Source organism: Micropterus salmoides, unplaced genomic scaffold (genome assembly GCF_014851395.1).
Source record: "Micropterus salmoides isolate LMB-PRFRI ecotype aquatic unplaced genomic scaffold, ASM1485139v1 Ms_hic_scaffold_2812, whole genome shotgun sequence".
Lineage (NCBI taxonomy): Eukaryota > Metazoa > Chordata > Actinopteri > Centrarchiformes > Centrarchidae > Micropterus > Micropterus salmoides.
In genome coordinates, this window is record NW_024042054.1 from 1 (window position 1) to 12,698 (window position 12,698).

The 12,698-nt window shown below is 53.0% G+C and overlaps 10 non-coding genes across 10 annotated transcripts; all 10 read right to left on the minus strand.

The window, feature by feature from the left end:
* Positions 1–441: 441 nt before the first annotated feature.
* Positions 442–515, minus strand: trnal-gag. Its single transcript has one exon. It is a non-coding gene; the product is annotated as a tRNA-Leu (tRNA).
* Positions 516–1,908: 1,393 nt separating this feature from the next.
* Positions 1,909–1,978, minus strand: trnaf-gaa. Its single transcript has one exon. It is a non-coding gene; the product is annotated as a tRNA-Phe (tRNA).
* A 1,401-nt stretch (positions 1,979–3,379) lies between these two features.
* trnaf-gaa lies at positions 3,380–3,452 on the minus strand. Its single transcript has one exon. It is a non-coding gene; the product is annotated as a tRNA-Phe (tRNA).
* Positions 3,453–4,850: 1,398 nt separating this feature from the next.
* trnaf-gaa lies at positions 4,851–4,923 on the minus strand. Its single transcript has one exon. It is a non-coding gene; the product is annotated as a tRNA-Phe (tRNA).
* A 1,420-nt stretch (positions 4,924–6,343) lies between these two features.
* trnaf-gaa lies at positions 6,344–6,416 on the minus strand. Its single transcript has one exon. It is a non-coding gene; the product is annotated as a tRNA-Phe (tRNA).
* Positions 6,417–7,838: 1,422 nt separating this feature from the next.
* trnaf-gaa lies at positions 7,839–7,911 on the minus strand. Its single transcript has one exon. It is a non-coding gene; the product is annotated as a tRNA-Phe (tRNA).
* Positions 7,912–9,336: 1,425 nt separating this feature from the next.
* On the minus strand, positions 9,337–9,409 carry trnaf-gaa. The gene has a single exon. It is a non-coding gene; the product is annotated as a tRNA-Phe (tRNA).
* A 1,422-nt stretch (positions 9,410–10,831) lies between these two features.
* On the minus strand, positions 10,832–10,904 carry trnaf-gaa. The gene has a single exon. It is a non-coding gene; the product is annotated as a tRNA-Phe (tRNA).
* A 134-nt stretch (positions 10,905–11,038) lies between these two features.
* trnaf-gaa lies at positions 11,039–11,111 on the minus strand. Its single transcript has one exon. It is a non-coding gene; the product is annotated as a tRNA-Phe (tRNA).
* Positions 11,112–12,539: 1,428 nt separating this feature from the next.
* Positions 12,540–12,612, minus strand: trnaf-gaa. The gene has a single exon. It is a non-coding gene; the product is annotated as a tRNA-Phe (tRNA).
* Between the last annotated feature and the right edge of the window lie 86 nt (positions 12,613–12,698).

Below are 12,698 nucleotides of genomic sequence, written 5' to 3' on the forward strand. Positions count from 1 at the left end.
CCCCACGCCCCGACCCGGATAAGCAGATGAAGATGGATGGAAGGAAGTGTGTGGATGCAGTGTGGTGTAATATGCTGCCTGTTCAGGGAAAGTCAAGGCTTTTACAAAACACAATGGCTATAGTGGGTGTATTTCTCGGTTGAATCTCTTCTTGGGTTTCACATCCACTGTTTCTTCGGAGCTTTAAAGCAAATATTTTGATTGTATTCCCTCTGTGCCATCAAAAGCCACCGGGCTCTTGCCGAACCCGGGATCGAACCAGGGACCTTTAGATCTTCAGTCTAACTCTCCCAGCTGAGCTATTTCGGCCCGCTGTTGCCTCATCTGCCCACCAGAGGCCATATAGCATAGGATAACGTTTCTGAGATACAGAGGTACTCTTGAGCTTAAAGCAAATATTTTGATTGTATTCCCCTGTGGCATCAAAAGCCACCGGGCTCTTGCCGAAACCCGGGATCGAACCAGGGACCTTTAGATCTCTCAGTCTAACGCTCTCCCAGCTGAGCTATTTCGGCCGCTGTTGCCTCATCTGCCCACCAGAGGTCGATCTAGCATAGGATAACGTTTCTGGAGATAACGCAGCACAGGTACTCTTGAGCTTTAAAGCAAATATTTTGATTGTATTCCTCATCATTAAAAATATACTTTTACCTAAATAGCATTTTAATCCAGTGTCTAAAAACGGTTTCCTAAATTAGATGGAATATGTAGTGCGGGTGAGGGGGTCCCGTCTCAGGGCTATCCAATCTCTGTACATCCAAAGCGAGACTGTGTCCGAGTACTCGGCTGTAAGTCGGACTTTTTCCAGTGAGGGTTGGCCTTCGCCAGTGCGCTTTGTCACCAATCCTGTTTGCGATAGCCATGGACAGGATGTCGAGCGTAGTCGTGGTGGGGAGGGGTTGCGGTTTGGTATCTCGTCGCTGCTTTTTGCGGATGATGTGGTCCTGATGGCGTCATCGGTCCTTGACCTTCAGCTCTCACTGGATCGGTTGGCAGCAGAGTGTGAAGCGGTTGGGATGAGGATTCGCACCTCTAAATCTGAGGCCATGGTTCTCAGCAGGAACGGGTGGGGTGCCAACTCCAGGTAGGGAATGAGTCCTTACCCAAGTGAAGGAGTTCAAGTACCTCGGGTCTTGTTCACGCGGGGGAGACTGGAGCAGGAGATTGGCCGCAGAATCGGAGCAGCGGGGCAGTATTGCACTCGCTTTACCGCACCGTTGACAAAAAGAGAGCCGAGCCGTAAGGCAAAGCTCTCGATCCGCCGGTCAATTTTCGTTCCTACCCTCACCTATGGTCATGAAGGCTGGGTCATGACCGACAGAACGAGGTCGCGGGTACAAGCGGCGAAATGGGTTTCCTCAGGCGGGTGGCTGTGTCTCCCTTAGAGATGGTAGAAGCTCAGCCATCCGCAGGAGCTCAGAGTAGAGCCGCTGCCCTTTGCGTCGAAAGGAGCCAGTTGAGGTGGTTTGGGCATCTGGTAAGGATGCCTCCTGAACGCCTCCCTAGGGAGGTGTTCCCACGTCCAGCTGGGAGGAGGCCTAGGGGAAGACCCAGGACTAGGTGGAGGGATTGTATCTCCACACTGGCCTGGGAACGCCCCGGGATCCCCCGGTCAGAGCTGGTTAATGTGGCTCGGTAAAGAGAAGTTTGGGTCCCCTGCTGGAGCTGCCCCCGCCCCCGACCCCGGATAAGCAGATGAAGATGGATGGAAGGAATGTGTGTGGATGCAGTGTGGTGTAATATGCTGCCTGTTCAGGGAAAGTCAAGGCTTTTACAAAACACAATGGCTATAGTGGGTGTATTTCTCGGTTGAATCTCTTCTTTGGGTTCACATCCACTGTTTCTTCGGAGCTTTAAAGCAAATATTTTGATTGTATTCCCTCGTGCCATCAAAAGCCACCGGGCTCTTGCCGAAACCCGGGATCGAACCAGGACCTTTAGATCTTCAGTCTAACGCTCCCAGCTGAGCTATTTCGGCCGCTGTTGCCTCATCTGCCCACCAGAGGCCGATCTAGCATAGGATAACGTTTCTGAGATAACGCAGCACAGGTACTTTGAGCTTTAAAGCAATATTTGGATTGTATTCCCTCATCATTAAAAACATATACTTTTACCTAAATAGCATTTTAATCCAGTGTCTAAAAACGGTTTCCTAAATTAGATGGATATGTAGTGCGGGGTGAGGGGTCCCGTCTCAGGGCTATCCAATCCCTGTACATCCAAAGCGAGAACTGTGTCCGAGTACTCGGCTGTAAGTCGGACTTTTTCCAGGTGAGGTTGGCCTTCGCCAGGGCTGCGCTTTGTCACCAATCCTGTTTGCGATAGCCATGGACAGGATGTCGAGGCGTAGTCGTGGTGGGGAGGGGTTGCGGTTTGGTATCTCGTCGCTGCTTTTTGCGGATGATGTGGTCCTGATGGCGTCATCGGTCCTGACCTTCAGCTCTCACTGGATCGGTTGGCAGCAGAGTGTGAAGCGGTTGGGATGAGATTCGCACCTCTAAATCTGAGGCCATGGTTCTCAGCAGGAAACGGGTGGGTGCCAACTCCAGGTAGGGAATGAGTCCTTACCCAAGTGAAGGAGTTCAAGTACTCGGGGTCTTGTTCACGCGTGAGGGAGACTGGAGCAGGAGATTGGCCGCAGAATCGGAGCAGCGGGGGCAGTATTGCACTCGCTTTACGCACCGTTGTGACAAAAAGAGAGCCGAGCCGTAAGGCAAAGCTCTCGATCCGCCGGTCAATTTTCGTTCCTACCCTCACCTATGGTCATGAAGGCTGGGTCATGACCGACAGAACGAGGTCGCGGGTACAAGCGGCCGAATGGGTTTCCTCAGGCGGGTGGCTGGTGTCTCCCTTAGAGATAAGGTGAGAAGCTCAGCCATCCGCGAGGCTCAGAGTAGAGCCTGCTCCTTTGCGTCGAAAGGAGCCAGTTGAGGTGGTTTGGGCATCTGGTAAGGATGCCCTGAACGCCTCCCTAGGGAGGTGTTCCAGGCCACGTCCCTGGGAGGAGGCCTAGGGGAAGACCCAGGACTAGGTGGAGGGATTGTATCTCCACCTGGCCTGGGAACGCCCCGGGATCCCCGGTCAGAGCTGGTTAATGTGGCTCGGTAAAGAGAAGTTTGGGGTCCCCTGCTGGAGCTGCTGCCCCCGCGCCCCGACCCCGGATAAGCAGATGAAGATGGATGGAAGGAATGTGTGTGGATGCAGTGTGGTGTAATATGCTGCCTGTTCAGGGAAAGTCAAGGCTTTTACAAAACACAATGGCTATAGTGGGTGTATTCTCGGTTGAATCTCTTCTTTGGGTTTCACATCCACTGTTTTCGGAGCTTTAAAGCAAATATTTGATTGTATTCCCTCTGTGCCATCAAAAGCCACGGGCTCTTGCCGAAACCCGGGATCGAACCAGGGACCTTTAGATCTTCAGTCTAACGCTCTCCCAGCTGAGCTATTTCGGCCGCTGTTGCCTCATCTGCCCACCAGAGGCCGATCTAGCATAGGATAACGTTTCTGAGATACAGGGTACTCTTGAGCTTTAAGCAAATATTTTGATTGTATTCCCTCATCATTAAAAACATATACTTTACCTAAATAGCATTTTAATCCAGTGTCTAAAAACGGTTTCCTAAATTATGGAATATGTAGTGCGGGGTGAGGGGGTCCCGTCTCAGGGCTATCCAATCCCTGTACATCCAAAGCGAGAACTGTGTCCGAGTACTCGGCTGTAAGTCGGACTTTTTCCAGGTGAGGGTTGGCCTTCGCCAGGGCTGCGCTTTGTCACCAATCTGTTTGCGATAGCCATGGACAGGATGTCGAGGCGTAGTCGTGGTGGGGAGGGGTTGCGGTTTGGTATCTCGTCGCTGCTTTTTGCGGATGATGTGGTCCTGATGGCGTCATCGGTCCTTGACCTTCAGCTCTCACTGGATCGTTGGCAGCAGAGTGTGAAGCGGTTGGGATGAGGATTCGCACCTCTAAATCTGAGGCCATGGTTCTCAGCAGGAAACGGGTGGGGTGCCAACTCCAGGTAGGGAATGAGTCCTTACCCAAGTGAAGGAGTTCAAGTACCTCGGGTCTGTTCACGCGTGAGGGGAGACTGGAGCAGGAGATTGGCCGCAGAATCGGAGCAGCGGGGGCAGTATTGCACTCGCTTTACCGCACCGTTGTGACAAAAGAGCCGAGCCGTAAGGCAAAGCTCTCGATCCGCCGGTCAATTTTCGTTCCTACCCTCACCTATGGTCATGAAGGCTGGGTCATGACCGACAGAACGAGGTCGCGGGTACAAGCGGCCGAAATGGGTTTCCTCAGGCGGTGGCTGGTGTCTCCCTTAGAGATAAGGTGAGAAGCTCAGCCATCCGCGAGAGCTCAGTAGAGCCGCTGCTCCTTTGCGTCGAAAGGACCAGTTGAGGTGGTTTGGGCATCTGGTAAGGATGCCTCCTGAACGCCTCCCTAGGGAGGTGTTCCAGCCACGTCCAGCTGGGAGGAGGCCTAGGGGAAGACCCAGACTAGGTGGAGGGATTGTATCTCCACACTGGCCTGGGAACGCCCCGGGATCCCCCGGTCAGAGCTGGTTAATGTGGCTCGGTAAAGAGAAGTTTGGGGTCCCCGCTGGAGCTGCTGCCCCCGCGCCCCGACCCCGGATAACAGATGAAGATGGATGAAGGAATGTGTGTGGATGCAGTGTGGTGTAATATGCTGCCTGTTCAGGGAAAGTCAAGGCTTTTACAAAACACAATGGCTATATGGGTTATTTCTCGGTTGAATCTCTACTTTGGGTTTCACATCCACTGTTTCTTCGGAGCTTTAAAGCAAATATTTTGATTGTATTCCCTCTGTGCCATCAAAAGCCACCGGGCTCTTGCCGAAACCCGGGATCGAACCAGGGACCTTTAGATCTTCAGTCTAACGCTCTCCCAGCTGAGCTATTTCGGCCGCTGTTGCCTCATCTGCCCACCAGAGCCGATCTAGCATAGGATAACGTTTCTGAGATACAGAGGTACTCTTGAGCTTTAAAGCAAATATTTTGATTGTATTCCCTCATCATTAAAACATATACTTTTACCTAAATAGCATTTTAATCCAGTGTCTAAAAACGGTTTCCTAAATTAGATGGAATATGTAGTGCGGGGTGAGGGGGTCCCGTCTCAGGGCTATCCAATCCCTGTACATCCAAAGCGAGAACTGTGTCCGAGTACTCGGCTGTAAGTCGGACTTTTTCCAGGTGAGGGTTGGCCTTCGCCAGGGCTGCGCTTTGTCACCAATCCTGTTTGCGATAGCCATGGACAGGATGTCGAGGCGTAGTCGTGGTGGGGAGGGGTTGCGGTTTGGTATCTCGTCGCTGCTTTTTGCGGATGATGTGGTCCTGATGGCGTCATCGGTCCTTGACCTTCAGCTCTCACTGGATCGGTTGGCAGCAGAGTGTGAAGCGGTTGGGATGAGGATTCGCACCTCTAAATCTGAGGCCATGGTTCTCAGCAGGAAACGGGTGGGGTGCCAACTCCAGGTAGGGAATGAGTCCTTACCCCAAGTGAAGGAGTTCAAGTACCTCGGGGTCTTGTTCACGCGTGAGGGGAGACTGGAGCAGGAGATTGGCCGCAGAATCGGAGCAGCGGGGGCAGTATTGCACTCGCTTTACCGCACCGTTGTGACAAAAAGAGAGCCGAGCCGTAAGGCAAAGCTCTCGATCCGCCGGTCAATTTTCGTTCCTACCCTCACCTATGGTCATGAAGGCTGGGTCATGACCGACAGAACGAGGTCGCGGGTACAAGCGGCCGAAATGGGTTTCCTCAGGCGGGTGGCTGGTGTCTCCCTTAGAGATAAGGTGAGAAGCTCAGCCATCCGCGAGGAGCTCAGAGTAGAGCCGCTGCTCCTTTGCGTCGAAAGGAGCCAGTTGAGGTGGTTTGGGCATCTGGTAAGGATGCCTCCTGAACGCCTCCCTAGGGAGGTGTTCCAGGCACGTCCAGCTGGGAGGAGGCCTAGGGGAAGACCCAGGACTAGGTGGAGGGATTGTATCTCCACACTGGCCTGGGAACGCCCCGGGATCCCCCGGTCAGAGCTGGTTAATGTGGCTCGGTAAAGAGAAGTTTGGGGTCCCCTGCTGGAGCTGCTGCCCCCGCGCCCCGACCCCGGATAAGCAGATGAAGATGGATGGAAGGAATGTGTGTGGATGCAGTGTGGTGTAATATGCTGCCTGTTCAGGGAAAGTCAAGGCTTTTACAAAACACAATGGCTATAGTGGGTGTATTTCTCGGTTGAATCTCTACTTTGGGTTTCACATCCACTGTTTCTTCGGAGCTTTAAAGCAAATATTTTGATTGTATTCCCTCTGTGCCATCAAAAGCCACCGGGCTCTTGCCGAAACCCGGGATCGAACCAGGGACCTTTAGATCTTCAGTCTAACGCTCTCCCAGCTGAGCTATTTCGGCCGCTGTTGCCTCATCTGCCCACCAGAGGCCGATCTAGCATAGGATAACGTTTCTGAGATACAGAGGTACTCTTGAGCTTTAAAGCAAATATTTTGATTGTATTCCCTCATCATTAAAAACATATACTTTTACCTAAATAGCATTTTAATCCAGTGTCTAAAAACGGTTTCCTAAATTAGATGGAATATGTAGTGCGGGGTGAGGGGGTCCCGTCTCAGGGCTATCCAATCCCTGTACATCCAAAGCGAGAACTGTGTCCGAGTACTCGGCTGTAAGTCGGACTTTTTCCAGGTGAGGGTTGGCCTTCGCCAGGGCTGCGCTTTGTCACCAATCCTGTTTGCGATAGCCATGGACAGGATGTCGAGGCGTAGTCGTGGTGGGGAGGGGTTGCGGTTTGGTATCTCGTCGCTGCTTTTTGCGGATGATGTGGTCCTGATGGCGTCATCGGTCCTTGACCTTCAGCTCTCACTGGATCGGTTGGCAGCAGAGTGTGAAGCGGTTGGGATGAGGATTCGCACCTCTAAATCTGAGGCCATGGTTCTCAGCAGGAAACGGGTGGGGTGCCAACTCCAGGTAGGGAATGAGTCCTTACCCCAAGTGAAGGAGTTCAAGTACCTCGGGGTCTTGTTCACGCGTGAGGGGAGACTGGAGCAGGAGATTGGCCGCAGAATCGGAGCAGCGGGGGCAGTATTGCACTCGCTTTACCGCACCGTTGTGACAAAAAGAGAGCCGAGCCGTAAGGCAAAGCTCTCGATCCGCCGGTCAATTTTCGTTCCTACCCTCACCTATGGTCATGAAGGCTGGGTCATGACCGACAGAACGAGGTCGCGGGTACAAGCGGCCGAAATGGGTTTCCTCAGGCGGGTGGCTGGTGTCTCCCTTAGAGATAAGGTGAGAAGCTCAGCCATCCGCGAGGAGCTCAGAGTAGAGCCGCTGCTCCTTTGCGTCGAAAGGAGCCAGTTGAGGTGGTTTGGGCATCTGGTAAGGATGCCTCCTGAACGCCTCCCTAGGGAGGTGTTCCAGGCACGTCCAGCTGGGAGGAGGCCTAGGGGAAGACCCAGGACTAGGTGGAGGGATTGTATCTCCACACTGGCCTGGGAACGCCCCGGGATCCCCCGGTCAGAGCTGGTTAATGTGGCTCGGTAAAGAGAAGTTTGGGGTCCCCTGCTGGAGCTGCTGCCCCCGCGCCCCGACCCCGGATAAGCAGATGAAGATGGATGGAAGGAATGTGTGTGGATGCAGTGTGGTGTAATATGCTGCCTGTTCAGGGAAAGTCAAGGCTTTTACAAAACACAATGGCTATAGTGGGTGTATTTCTCGGTTGAATCTCTTCTTTGGGTTTCACATCCACTGTTTCTTCGGAGCTTTAAAGCAAATATTTTGATTGTATTCCCTCTGTGCCATCAAAAGCCACCGGGCTCTTGCCGAAACCCGGGATCGAACCAGGGACCTTTAGATCTTCAGTCTAACGCTCTCCCAGCTGAGCTATTTCGGCCGCTGTTGCCTCATCTGCCCACCAGAGGCCGATCTAGCATAGGATAACGTTTCTGAGATAACGCAGCAGGTACTCTTGAGCTTTAAAGCAAATATTTGATTGTATTCCCTCATCATTAAAAACATATACTTTTACCTAAATAGCATTTTAATCCAGTGTCTAAAAACGGTTTCCTAAATTAGATGGAATATGTAGTGCGGGGTGAGGGGGTCCCGTCTCAGGGCTATCCAATCCCTGTACATCCAAAGCGAGAACTGTGTCCGAGTACTCGGCTGTAAGTCGGACTTTTTCCAGGTGAGGGTTGGCCTTCGCCAGGGCTGCGCTTTGTCACCAATCCTGTTTGCGATAGCCATGGACAGGATGTCGAGGCGTAGTCGTGGTGGGGAGGGGTTGCGGTTTGGTATCTCGTCGCTGCTTTTTGCGGATGATGTGGTCCTGATGGCGTCATCGGTCCTTGACCTTCAGCTCTCACTGGATCGGTTGGCAGCAGAGTGTGAAGCGGTTGGGATGAGGATTCGCACCTCTAAATCTGAGGCCATGGTTCTCAGCAGGAAACGGGTGGGGTGCCAACTCCAGGTAGGGAATGAGTCCTTACCCCAAGTGAAGGAGTTCAAGTACCTCGGGGTCTTGTTCACGCGTGAGGGGAGACTGGAGCAGGAGATTGGCCGCAGAATCGGAGCAGCGGGGGCAGTATTGCACTCGCTTTACCGCACCGTTGTGACAAAAAGAGAGCCGAGCCGTAAGGCAAAGCTCTCGATCCGCCGGTCAATTTTCGTTCCTACCCTCACCTATGGTCATGAAGGCTGGGTCATGACCGACAGAACGAGGTCGCGGGTACAAGCGGCCGAAATGGGTTTCCTCAGGCGGGTGGCTGGTGTCTCCCTTAGAGATAAGGTGAGAAGCTCAGCCATCCGCGAGGAGCTCAGAGTAGAGCCGCTGCTCCTTTGCGTCGAAAGGAGCCAGTTGAGGTGGTTTGGGCATCTGGTAAGGATGCCTCCTGAACGCCTCCCTAGGGAGGTGTTCCAGGCACGTCCAGCTGGGAGGAGGCCTAGGGGAAGACCCAGGACTAGGTGGAGGGATTGTATCTCCACACTGGCCTGGGAACGCCCCGGGATCCCCCGGTCAGAGCTGGTTAATGTGGCTCGGTAAAGAGAAGTTTGGGGTCCCCTGCTGGAGCTGCTGCCCCCGCGCCCCGACCCCGGATAAGCAGATGAAGATGGATGGAAGGAATGTGTGTGGATGCAGTGTGGTGTAATATGCTGCCTGTTCAGGGAAAGTCAAGGCTTTTACAAAACACAATGGCTATAGTGGGTGTATTTCTCGGTTGAATCTCTACTTTGGGTTTCACATCCACTGTTTCTTCGGAGCTTTAAAGCAAATATTTTGATTGTATTCCCTCTGTGCCATCAAAAGCCACCGGGCTCTTGCCGAAACCCGGGATCGAACCAGGGACCTTTAGATCTTCAGTCTAACGCTCTCCCAGCTGAGCTATTTCGGCCGCTGTTGCCTCATCTGCCCACCAGAGGCCGATCTAGCATAGGATAACGTTTCTGAGATACAGAGGTACTCTTGAGCTTTAAAGCAAATATTTTGATTGTATTCCCTCATCATTAAAAACATATACTTTTACCTAAATAGCATTTTAATCCAGTGTCTAAAAACGGTTTCCTAAATTAGATGGAATATGTAGTGCGGGGTGAGGGGGTCCCGTCTCAGGGCTATCCAATCCCTGTACATCCAAAGCGAGAACTGTGTCCGAGTACTCGGCTGTAAGTCGGACTTTTTCCAGGTGAGGGTTGGCCTTCGCCAGGGCTGCGCTTTGTCACCAATCCTGTTTGCGATAGCCATGGACAGGATGTCGAGGCGTAGTCGTGGTGGGGAGGGGTTGCGGTTTGGTATCTCGTCGCTGCTTTTTGCGGATGATGTGGTCCTGATGGCGTCATCGGTCCTTGACCTTCAGCTCTCACTGGATCGGTTGGCAGCAGAGTGTGAAGCGGTTGGGATGAGGATTCGCACCTCTAAATCTGAGGCCATGGTTCTCAGCAGGAAACGGGTGGGGTGCCAACTCCAGGTAGGGAATGAGTCCTTACCCCAAGTGAAGGAGTTCAAGTACCTCGGGGTCTTGTTCACGCGTGAGGGGAGACTGGAGCAGGAGATTGGCCGCAGAATCGGAGCAGCGGGGGCAGTATTGCACTCGCTTTACCGCACCGTTGTGACAAAAAGAGAGCCGAGCCGTAAGGCAAAGCTCTCGATCCGCCGGTCAATTTTCGTTCCTACCCTCACCTATGGTCATGAAGGCTGGGTCATGACCGACAGAACGAGGTCGCGGGTACAAGCGGCCGAAATGGGTTTCCTCAGGCGGGTGGCTGGTGTCTCCCTTAGAGATAAGGTGAGAAGCTCAGCCATCCGCGAGGAGCTCAGAGTAGAGCCGCTGCTCCTTTGCGTCGAAAGGAGCCAGTTGAGGTGGTTTGGGCATCTGGTAAGGATGCCTCCTGAACGCCTCCCTAGGGAGGTGTTCCAGGCACGTCCAGCTGGGAGGAGGCCTAGGGGAAGACCCAGGACTAGGTGGAGGGATTGTATCTCCACACTGGCCTGGGAACGCCCCGGGATCCCCCGGTCAGAGCTGGTTAATGTGGCTCGGTAAAGAGAAGTTTGGGGTCCCCTGCTGGAGCTGCTGCCCCCGCGCCCCGACCCCGGATAAGCAGATGAAGATGGATGGAAGGAATGTGTGTGGATGCAGTGTGGTGTAATATGCTGCCTGTTCAGGGAAAGTCAAGGCTTTTACAAAACACAATGGCTATAGTGGGTGTATTTCTCGGTTGAATCTCTTCTTTGGGTTTCACATCCACTGTTTCTTCGGAGCTTTAAAGCAAATATTTTGATTGTATTCCCTCTGTGCCATCAAAAGCCACCGGGCTCTTGCCGAAACCCGGGATCGAACCAGGGACCTTTAGATCTTCAGTCTAACGCTCTCCCAGCTGAGCTATTTCGGCCGCTGTTGCCTCATCTGCCCACCAGAGGCCGATCTAGCATAGGATAACGTTTCTGAGATACAGAGGTACTCTTGAGCTTTAAAGCAAATATTTTGATTGTATTCCCTCTGTGCCATCAAAAGCCACCGGGCTCTTGCCGAAACCCGGGATCGAACCAGGGACCTTTAGATCTTCAGTCTAACGCTCTCCCAGCTGAGCTATTTCGGCCGCTGTTGCCTCATCTGCCCACCAGAGGCCGATCTAGCATAGGATAACGTTTCTGAGATAACGCAGCACAGGTACTCTTGAGCTTTAAAGCAAATATTTTGATTGTATTCCCTCATCATTAAAAACATATACTTTTACCTAAATAGCATTTTAATCCAGTGTCTAAAAACGGTTTCCTAAATTAGATGGAATATGTAGTGCGGGGTGAGGGGGTCCCGTCTCAGGGCTATCCAATCCCTGTACATCCAAAGCGAGAACTGTGTCCGAGTACTCGGCTGTAAGTCGGACTTTTTCCAGGTGAGGGTTGGCCTTCGCCAGGGCTGCGCTTTGTCACCAATCCTGTTTGCGATAGCCATGGACAGGATGTCGAGGCGTAGTCGTGGTGGGGAGGGGTTGCGGTTTGGTATCTCGTCGCTGCTTTTTGCGGATGATGTGGTCCTGATGGCGTCATCGGTCCTTGACCTTCAGCTCTCACTGGATCGGTTGGCAGCAGAGTGTGAAGCGGTTGGGATGAGGATTCGCACCTCTAAATCTGAGGCCATGGTTCTCAGCAGGAAACGGGTGGGGTGCCAACTCCAGGTAGGGAATGAGTCCTTACCCCAAGTGAAGGAGTTCAAGTACCTCGGGGTCTTGTTCACGCGTGAGGGGAGACTGGAGCAGGAGATTGGCCGCAGAATCGGAGCAGCGGGGGCAGTATTGCACTCGCTTTACCGCACCGTTGTGACAAAAAGAGAGCCGAGCCGTAAGGCAAAGCTCTCGATCCGCCGGTCAATTTTCGTTCCTACCCTCACCTATGGTCATGAAGGCTGGGTCATGACCGACAGAACGAGGTCGCGGGTACAAGCGGCCGAAATGGGTTTCCTCAGGCGGGTGGCTGGTGTCTCCCTTAGAGATAAGGTGAGAAGCTCAGCCATCCGCGAGGAGCTCAGAGTAGAGCCGCTGCTCCTTTGCGTCGAAAGGAGCCAGTTGAGGTGGTTTGGGCATCTGGTAAGGATGCCTCCTGAACGCCTCCCTAGGGAGGTGTTCCAGGCACGTCCAGCTGGGAGGAGGCCTAGGGGAAGACCCAGGACTAGGTGGAGGGATTGTATCTCCACACTGGCCTGGGAACGCCCCGGGATCCCCCGGTCAGAGCTGGTTAATGTGGCTCGGTAAAGAGAAGTTTGGGGTCCCCTGCTGGAGCTGCTGCCCCCGCGCCCCGACCCCGGATAAGCAGATGAAGATGGATGGAAGGAATGTGTGTGGATGCAGTGTGGTGTAATATGCTGCCTGTTCAGGGAAAGTCAAGGCTTTTACAAAACACAATGGCTATAGTGGGTGTATTTCTCGGTTGAATCTCTTCTTTGGGTTTCACATCCACTGTTTCTTCGGAGCTTTAAAGCAAATATTTTGATTGTATTCCCTCTGTGCCATCAAAAGCCACCGGGCTCTTGCCGAAACCCGGGATCGAACCAGGGACCTTTAGATCTTCAGTCTAACGCTCTCCCAGCTGAGCTATTTCGGCCGCTGTTGCCTCATCTGCCCACCAGAGGCCGATCTAGCATAGGATAACGTTTCTGAGATACAGAGGTACTCTTGAGCTTTAAAGCA